The 9,943-nt window shown below is 47.8% G+C and overlaps 1 long non-coding RNA gene across 1 annotated transcript; it reads right to left on the bottom strand.

Moving 5' to 3' along the window:
- Window positions 1-202: 202 nt before the first annotated feature.
- Window positions 203-2,193, bottom strand: LOC119328844. The gene is made up of 4 exons (XR_005159184.1): window positions 1,571-2,193; window positions 1,414-1,499; window positions 978-1,117; window positions 203-549 (listed from the first exon to the last, which is right to left on the bottom strand). It is a non-coding gene; the product is annotated as an uncharacterized LOC119328844 (long non-coding RNA).
- Between the last annotated feature and the right edge of the window lie 7,750 nt (window positions 2,194-9,943).

Raw genomic sequence — 9,943 nt, 5'->3', positions numbered from 1 at the left:
GTTCACACCTCATCGAATATGCCAGAAAAAATGGGTACTCATGTGGTGCTGCAATTTTATGGCAGGCTTGTCAAATATACAAATTTCGTCTCATGAACAAATCCCAATCGACAAGGAAAATTATTTAACCTGCGATGATGAATCCAATTGGTTGCACAGGAAGAAAGAGTATGTCTGCACCTGATGGTGATCTGCCAAAGTTTTGTAGTTTCTACGGTAAATTTGTTACATGATAATGATAATGATATACTGCATCCGTAAAGAAATATAAGAGCATTTAGAACACTAACGCTCTTATATTTTTTTACAGAGGGAGTACATCCTATAGTGAACAGGAGCAAGACAGAAAAGAATAAAAGATTCTCTCCAAATTAATTACGGATTGTTTCCTGTGATTTTCAATTCCAAGTAATAAAGGATATAAGGTTACAATTCATCACCTGAAAAAACAGATCTTTGTAGTCATAGCTATGTCTTCTCCAAGTGACCATACCCTTAAGCATTTGATGAAAGTGGATATATCATCAAGAGCCCTGCAAGCAAATTTATCTACAACAGGAAACACACAACATATCAGATATTCACCTTCACTATCTGAACTGTTTAATGTTTACTTCCGCTTCTAATGTTAGCTTATCTAGCAAATTTCTGTTATTCTGAACATCTAATTGACTTTCAAATAGTACAGGGGCGAGATATCCAGCTATAATTACAGTAGGGATCGATGCTAATTAAACCTCTTGACACACTCATTTGAAAGTCAAGTATATTTATGCAGCGACGCCTTATTACTCCTAAGAAGATATCATTACTTCTGCCCATAGGAAGAGATATTACACCATCAGTTGAATTTAGCTAAATCTGCAGTTTTCATTACAATGCCTGAACCTTATTTATCTTGCTTCACAAAAAAAAAGAGGATGAAGTACCCATCTTTCAGTCATCTGGCAAGCAACAGTCCAGTTCATATTGCATACCTTCTTAGCAAGCATTATCGAGTGCCATTGTATCCTGAATAACACAATTTTTTTGAGGAACCGACAGGAGCGCTGCCTTTTCATTAAGAAGGGGGAAATATGTAGAGGTATCTTGAATAGCACATCACACAGAGGCACACCTAATTGAAATTACATTTGTACATTAGTACATGGTAAACGCACAGAATGAATTAAAATTTAATTGCAAAGGTAGGATAATCCAGACACGAAGTAATGTCTAAGGACTACGATCAAATCAGAATTAATTCTGATGGTTAATACAGCGATGAGAATTCATTTCATAACATTAATATATTATTGACTTGTGCAAATTGCAAAATAATCAATCAGTACACTAGCTAAGGAAAGCTGGAGCTGAGCCGTGAGAATCAATTAGAGAGATAAAATGTGAGAACATGCAATGGTCATATCTTACTGGCTCCTACACATCTTCGCGGAGGCTGGTGAACTGGCTGGGAGGTGGCCGTATCTCACTGGCTCCTGCACATCTCCACGGCTCAGCTGAAGCGATCTATTATTAGCTCATTCCACAAGCAACAGAGAGAAGGAAGCAACAATTGATTTGCTCATACCAGTGGAGGCATCGAACTGTGCCCAGATATTGTTGCGCACCCACGCCCGCTCCTTGTTGGCTTGTTGCGGGCCTCGGCGCCCGCCTCGCGCTGGGTCGCCCGTGAGTGCGCTGAGCTCGAGCGCCTCCTTGGGCACTTCGGCGAACGGATTCGAAGAAGGACGGGGAAGAGCAGGGGCGGGGAAGTCGCGCGCATCCGACGGAGCCTAACGCTAGGATGCTCGCGAGCATGCCGAGCTGGCCAGCTGGGGGACCTCCTCGGCCACTTGGGCGACCGGATTCGATGAAAACGCGGGGAAGAGAAGGGGTTGCGAACCTCTTGCTGGCGGTGGGGACGAAGGGGAGGGGTGGCCTGACGAGGTGGAGAGAGGGAGCTGGCGACCAAGGAAGAATGGGGAACGACGGGGAGAAATGTGAGGGGCGGTGGGAAGGTAGGTGACGGTGTGGCTAATTGAAGGTAGGTGGCGATGCTAGATGCATTGATATGGGTCAGGAAAATTATCAAAAGTCCAATCGATCCAGCCCAACCGTCCGGCTGATTTTTTACCGGCTAATTACCGATTGCGTTCTTGAATCGGAAACCAAGCTAGCTGCTAGGTAGGCAACGAATGAATCATATCCAAAACTAAAGTATTTTTAAAGATGTAGTTAGATTTCGGTTGACTTAGACTAAGTTGAGTGATATTCCCCACACAATTTTTTTGAGTGATATTAGCAAGCTTTTTTTTTCTTCAAAAAAATCACCTTTTTATTTAGATTTATTTTTTCTAAATTTTAATACATGAATATATTTGTCATTTTTTCAATCAAGACTCAATTCATTCTTTTTATCTCACTAAAAACAATCCAATATTTTTTATCCCTCTAAAAAATCAATTCTTATAATAAACATCTCCTTTGTACGTTAATATAAGACATTTTTGCAGTTTAGTTCACAAAGGGCATAGTAAATAATGTTGTTTAGTTGTTGTTTTTTTAATACGTAAAAAATTATAATCTATTTATGTGATCGTGATTTTTTTTTGAAAACATGTATGTGGACCATATATTACACTATGTGATCGTGAATTTTTTGTGAAAACATGTCTGTGGATCGTATATTACATGCGCGCTCTCATTGTTGGGCATGAGACATATTTCAATGGCTCAATAAGAAAACTCATTAAAAGGTTAAGATTTAAAATAGATTTTTTTATAAATTATGATGCGTGCGTTGCACGTGCATGCTTACTAGTGATAGGTAAAAGGCGATCAGACGCAGAGCTGTGTGCCGGAGCGGCGGCGGGGGGGGAGGGCGTGGGGGCGCGCGGAGGAAATTTTGGATTTGGGGAGGAGGAGTAGAGCCGCCTAAGGGCATCTCCAGCCGTTGGCCCCCAGGAGAGGCAAAAAATCGCCTCCTGAGGGCGCACCGGCGCTAAACCGCGCACTGGGGGCGTGATGCCCCCAGTCGTGGCGTCCACGGTTAGTAAAAAAGTCAAATACGGCGCAAAAACGACTCAAATTTAACACAAACATCGGCGAGTTCGTTCAAACTTAAACATATTTCACAAAAAAAGAAAAAAAAACTACCACGGGCTACCCCGCCGTCTCCCTCGCCACCCGCCTCGCCGCCCGCCCACGCGGTTCTACATGCCGAGGAGGCTGTAGAACCGCGTGTAGTCACCGCCGCCATCGTCGTCGTCGTCGTCGTCGTTGTTGTCGCCGCCCCCGCCTATGCCTCCGCCGTCCCTGCTGCATCCCTCCCCCGGTTGGCGCGGCGGGTTGGACGGTCCGGGGGCGGCGTCATCGTCGTCGTCGTTGTCGAGGACCACGACGCCGTGCTCGTCCTCGCGCCCACGTTTGCGGGCGGCGATCTCCTCCAGGGCCCGGCGCTGTCGGACCATCTCGTCGCGGAGGTAGTCGCCCCGCGCCCACCGCAGGGCGTCCTCGTCGGAGAAGCCGCGTCGGGCTATCTCCTCGTACTCCGCGGGGAGGCCGGGCTCCGGCTTAGGATCCACGAGGACGAAGCGGCCGGTGGGTGGGGAGGCGTTGGCGCCGATGCGGACGCCGAAGCTGCGGGTGTGCGCGCTGACCGGCGTGCCCTGGGGCTCCGGCTTGACGGGGTGGAGGCAGGGCGAGCCACCGGACGAGGAGGAGGACCCCCCGGTCTCCATGCGCCTCGGGGTCCAGGAGCTTCCCCGGCGGCGTGAGAAGGAAGGGGGGCGATGTACTCGAGGCGCGGCGTGTTGCCGCTCTCGATGTACTCGAGGACGGCCTCCAACGTGCGCCCGGGCACGCCCCACCACCGACGCCGGCCGACGGCGTTGAGCCTGCCGGAGGGCTCGACGCCGTTGGTGGCCTCGAGCTGCTCGGCGTGACGGCGGCGGAAGTAGGGCTCCCAGAGCGGGCTGTCGGGGACGTACCGTGGCCCCTCCCTCGCCGCACGCGGCAGGGACGAGCGGATGCGTGCGATCTCCGCACGCCGCGCCGCGCCGATGGGTATCGGGAGCACCGGCACGCAGCCGGCGCTGATCCTCCACGCCCCGGGTACCCGCATGTCCAGCGGGACCGGGTACTCGGCCTCGAAAAGGAGGCGAGCCTCGCTCTCGTGAAGATGGCGGCGGCCGAATCCGTTCGCCGCCGCGCCGTCGCCTGGGAAGCGCTCGGCCATGGGTGCTAGAGACGGCGAGAGAGAGGAGAAGGAGGAACGACGACGGCGAGAGAGAGAGGCGAGGGGGGAACGACGACGGCGAGAGAGTACGAGTCGCCGAGTGCTCTGGGGCGCGTCTTATATAGGCCGAGGCGCCGCCCGTGCGCGAGCCGCCGTGAGTACGCGTGGCGGGCGAGGGAGGGCGAGGGACGCGCGTCATCCGGTCTTCACTGCGCCGCCCGTGAGGCATCAATGGCGCAGGCTGACCGGCGCGGCAGTTTTGGCATTGATTTGCCGCGGGAAACGAGGCGATGAGGACGACGAAGGGCCGAGAAGAGGGTAAAGTCGCTGACGCGACGGGCCCACGGCTATTTCGCACCAAAACAGTTCGCCCCGGCGCCCCCGGGCGCCCCCCAGCGCGTCGGGTTCGGCCTGGATCTGCCGACGCTGTTTTCGGTCCAAGCCGGCAAAAATCAGGCTCCTGGAAACGCGACTAGTACGATTTTTTAGCGCCAGCGCAGAAAAAACACTTGGAAAGGCCTTCTTGAAAGCGCGGGTGGAGATGCCCTAACTACCAGGCCACCAACCTCAAAAACAAATGTATACTCTCCCGAGCGCCATCTCATATGTTCAGGAAAGCGTCTCGCCTCGCTGCCGCCCAGCTGGTGAAAGGGCCAGGCTCGATAATAAAACCGGAGCCTGCGCGCCAGGCCATCAGGCTGTCAAAAAAAAGATGTTGCAATTGGTATCTCCGACGAGAAGTCCTCGGGTGATTCAAACCCGCGATCTTTTTTTCTAGACAATTCACGAAAGCTTTATTAATTCGTCATAATGCTTATAGAGATGGACGAAAGATTTCCCGGCGGCCACCTCTCAGGATAAAAGTATGCTTTGCTAAATTGTGAGCCTTAAAATTTGAGCTCCTAGTTTCATCAACTATATTACAAGATGTAAAGGAAACAGAGTGGATAATGATCTCCTGGATTACAGCTCAATAACTTGTCCGATTTCACTTCTGAATGTCCTTAACGACCACCTTACTATTTCGCGCATGCTATGCGGGTGATATAATGATACCATGCCAAGTTTCAACATTTTCAGGATTCATTTTGTAGTGATTTTCAATTTCACGGTCATTTAGCTCTCTAAACAATTAGGTAAATGACCGAAAAACAACAAATGATGTCAGAACATGTTGGAAATTGATGACATTGCTTTAAATGCTGCATACTGAACACAAAAGAAGTCCGGAGTTCAAATAAGTTTAAAAAACATTGAAGTGGCCATGTAACAGATGAGTTCTCGTGTGAAACCCTGATACTCGGAAAGAGTTTGTCCAGTTTGTACACGAAGTGCGTCCAGTTTTTGCCGTGACCCTCTCTACTCTTTCGCGCATGCTATGCGGGTGATATGATGATACCATGCCAAGTTTCAACATTTTCAGGATTCATTTTGTAGTGATTTTCAATTTCACGGTCATTTAGCTCTCTAAACAATTAGGTAAATGACCGAAAAACAACAAATGATGTCAGAACATGTTGGAAATTGATGACGTCGCTTTAAATGTTGCATACTGAACACAAAAGAAGTCCGGAGTTTAAATAAGTTATTAAAAATAAAAAAGAGGTGCAATGCTGGTTAATTTGCTTCAAGCCATTCGGAATAGTGTAGACTGCACTGCACATAGCTCAGTGCAATCTATGCTATTCCGCAAGGCTTGAAGCTAATCAACATGTAGGTGAGCATTACAACTCTTCGTCATTGTCTATGCACTCATGGCTTATAAACCGCTCATACTGCCTCTCTCTTGGCGAAGATCACAAGATAGTTTGGTTAAATTGCATTACTTGTAAGTCCAGTTAACATGGATGCTTATGATGCAAGAGCAACAGCAAAAGTGAAAATTTGGCACAAATAGGTAGTTGTGTAACTAAAATAGGTAGGAGGAGAGATAGCTCTTATGTCACAAAAAAGAAGTTGTATCAAACCTTTTATGTCGGATCTAGAACAAACCAATCGGTATCGCCATCATACAGCCCAACCGTGGCTCGTGATGCATATATATGCATATCAAATACACGGTTGGACGTATGATGGCGAATCTGAATGATTTGTATTCAGTCGATGAACTGGTAGATGTATGCAGTCGATGAACTGGTAGATGTATGTAGTCGATGAACTGAAAGACTTATGCAGGGAAGGCGAGAGGTGGGCTATATATATAGGGTCGTCTGGCTCACAAAGTGATTGTGGTAGTTTCGATCCAACGACTCACATGAGCTAGGAAGAAACACACCCTTGATCCAACGACTCGCAAGAGCTAGAAAGAAACACACGATCCGTGTGATTCTTCCTGATTGGTGGGATGCACATTAGTACCCACTCCGGACTCCGAAACCCTGATACTCGGAAAGAGTTTGTCCAGTTTGTACACGAAGTGCGTCCAGTTTTTGCCGTGACCCTCTCTACTCTTTCGCGCATGCTATGCGGGTGATATGATGATACCATGCCAAGTTTCAACATTTTCAGGATTCATTTTGTAGTGATTTTCAATTTCACGGTCATTTAGCTCTCTAAACAATTAAGTAAATAACCGAAAAACAACAAATGATGTCAGAACATGTTGGAAATTGATGACGTCGCTTTAAATGTTGCATACTGAACACAAAAAAAGTTCGGAGTTTAAATAAGTTATTAAAGATAAAAAAGAGGTGCAATGATGGTTAATTTGCTTCAAGCCATTCGGAATAATGTAGACTGCACTGCACATAGCTCAGTGCAATCTATGCTATTCCGCAAGGCTTGAAGCTAATCAACATGTAGGTGAGCATTGCAACTCTTCGTCATTGTCTGTGCACTCACGGCTTATAAACCGCTCATACTGCCTCTCTCTTGGCGAGGTGGGACTAAAAACAGCTTGCCATAACCTCATTAGTACTGGTTCGTGGTACGAACCGGCACTAAATGGTGATGGTGGGGCCATAGCCTGACCGCAGGCTGACACAGCCTCTTTAGTACCAGTTCGTGGCATGAACCGGTACTAAAGGTTCGCCACGAACCGGTACTATTGATCGCCGCCACGAACCGGCACTAATGTACACATTAGTGCCGGCTCTAATTCAAACCGGCACTAATGTGCTTCACGTTTGACCCTTTTTCTACTAGTGTATGTTGCTATTTCTTTCTTCATGACTTATACATGTTCCTATGACTATGAGATTATGCAACTCCCTTTTACCGGAGGAACACTTTGTGTGCTACCAAATGTCACAACGTAACTGGGTGATTATAAAGGTGCTCTACAGGTGTCTCCAAAGTTACTTGTTGGGTTGGCGTATTTCGAGATTAGGATTTGTCACTCCGATTGTCGGAGAGGTATCTCTGGGCCCTCTCGGTAATGCACATCACTTAAGCCTTGCAAGCATTGCAACTAATGAGTTAGTTGCCGGATGATGTATTACGAAACGAGTAAAGAGACTTGCCGGTAACGAGATTGAACTAGGTATTGAGATACCGACGATCGAATCTCGGGCAAGTAACATACCGATGACAAAAGGAACAACGTATGTTGTTATGCGGTCTGACCGATAAAGATCTTCATAGAATATGTGGGAGCCAATATGAACATCCAGGTTCCGCTATTGGTTATTGACCGGAGACGTGTCTCGGTCATGTCTACATAGTTCTCGAACCCGTAGGGTCCGCACGCTTAACGTTTCGATGACAGTTATATTATGAGTTTATATGTTTTGATGTACCGAAGGTTGTTCGGAGTCCCGGATGTGATCACGGACATGACGAGGAGTCTCGAAATGGTCGAGACATAAAGATTGATATATTGGAAGCCTATATTTGGATATCGGAAGTGTTCCGGGTGAAATCGGGATTTTACCGGAGTACCAGGGGTTACCGGATCCCCCCCCCGGGGGGGGGCTTAATGGGCCTACATGGGCCTTAGTGGAAATAGAGGGCAGCAAGGGGAGTGTGGGGCGCCCCCCCAAGGCCCAAACCGAATTGGTTTAGGGCAAGGGGGCCTGCCCCCTCTTTCCTTCTCCTACTCTCCCTTTCCTTTCCCCTCTCCTACTCCTACTAGGAATAGGAGGAGTCCTACTCCTAGTGGGAGTAGGACTCCCCCTTGGCACGCCTCTTCCTGGCCGGCCGCCTCCTCCCCTTGCTCCTTTATATACAGGGGCAGGGGGGCACCCCATAGACACAACAATTGATCGTTTGATCTTTTAGTCGTGTGCGGTGCCCCCCTCCACCATAGTCCACCTCGATAATACTGTAGCGGTGCTTAGGCAAAGCCTTGCATCGGTAGAACATCATCATCGTCACCACGCCGTCGTGCTGATGAAATTCTCCCTCAACACTCGGCTGGATCGGAGTTCGAGGGATGTCATCGGGCTGAACGTGTGCTGAACTCGGAGGTGCCGTACGTTCGGTACTTGATCGGTCGGATCGTGAAGACGTACGACTACATCAACCGCCTTGTGCTAACACTTCCGCTTTCGGTCTACGAGGGTACGTGGACAACACTCTCCCCTCTCGTTGCTATGCATCACCATGATCTTGCGTGTGCGTAGGAATTTTTTTTAAATTACTACGTACCCCAACAATTTTTTCGGCAAGGGAGAACAAGAAAAAGGAGAGGTACAAGCTCATGTTGGATGCAGAAAAGGAGATGATGGATTGGGACCGGAAAAGGACGGAGAAGAAACTAGAAATTAAGAGGGAGAAGGTTGAGTTGGAGAAGCAACAAGCGGCGATTAAATGGGAGCTCGAGAAGGCCAAGACATTTGGAGAGGTTGAGCTTGAGAAGGAAAGGTTGCAACTTGCACGGGACTCAAAGCATGTGAAGATCATCTTGGTGGATGAATCCGAGAGGGCACCATCTGAACCCATGGGCATATGCACCCACTTTTCATAAAATGCATTTTAAGCACGTTTTAAAATATCAAAAAAAATCAAAAGAAAATATCACGCATACATGTTTGCAAATGTGTGCACGCGGCACAAAGTTTTATGAAAAGATGTCTTTTTGTTTTGCCTCCGCAAAAAAAGACAAATTTCAGTGCTTCTAAATAGTGTTTCATGACATAATTTTTTGTCTTTTTTGCACAGGCCACAAAAAAAGTTATTTTTCCGTGAAACTTTATGCACGCACATAGAACATGGAGACGTACCCGTGCAATTTTTTTCCAGATATTTTTAGAATTTAGAAATGTGTTTTTCAAAGTGGGTTCATATGTACCCGGGTTTATCCATGCACTTCTTGGATAAATCCCTCTTATATGAGCATGCAAAGAAGTGGCTTTGTGAAGAAGAAGGAGATCAATGACCGTAGGTAGTATGAGGCGGTAAGGGCGGTTTCGGCAGCAGGAGCATGCGGCAAGGATGCAGACGGAGTATGTGGCCCGGATGCACACGGAGCAGGACACAAAGATGCCTCGGAGCAGGAGGCATGGATGGCGTCCGATGAGTGATCCAGCCAGCCGATGAGGCATCCGTCTCGCTCAGACAATGATTTTATTTTAGCATGTCTAGATTGTTGAACTATAATTTGTTTTGCTTTGTTTTGAGCTGTTGAATTCGGACGTGTATGGATTGCATGAATTTGAGGCACCGCATTTGAGGTGTGTGAATGTGCGACAACGCATATGAAGAGCCACCCGACGCTGTTTGCGGACACGCCCACTGACGTATCGAGGGCCAGATTTTCCAAGTCCGGTTGTAGATGCTCTTATC

Source organism: Triticum dicoccoides, chromosome 7A (assembly GCF_002162155.2).
Source record: "Triticum dicoccoides isolate Atlit2015 ecotype Zavitan chromosome 7A, WEW_v2.0, whole genome shotgun sequence".
Lineage (NCBI taxonomy): Eukaryota > Viridiplantae > Streptophyta > Magnoliopsida > Poales > Poaceae > Triticum > Triticum dicoccoides.
This window is presented reverse-complemented; position numbering and strand designations above follow the sequence as displayed.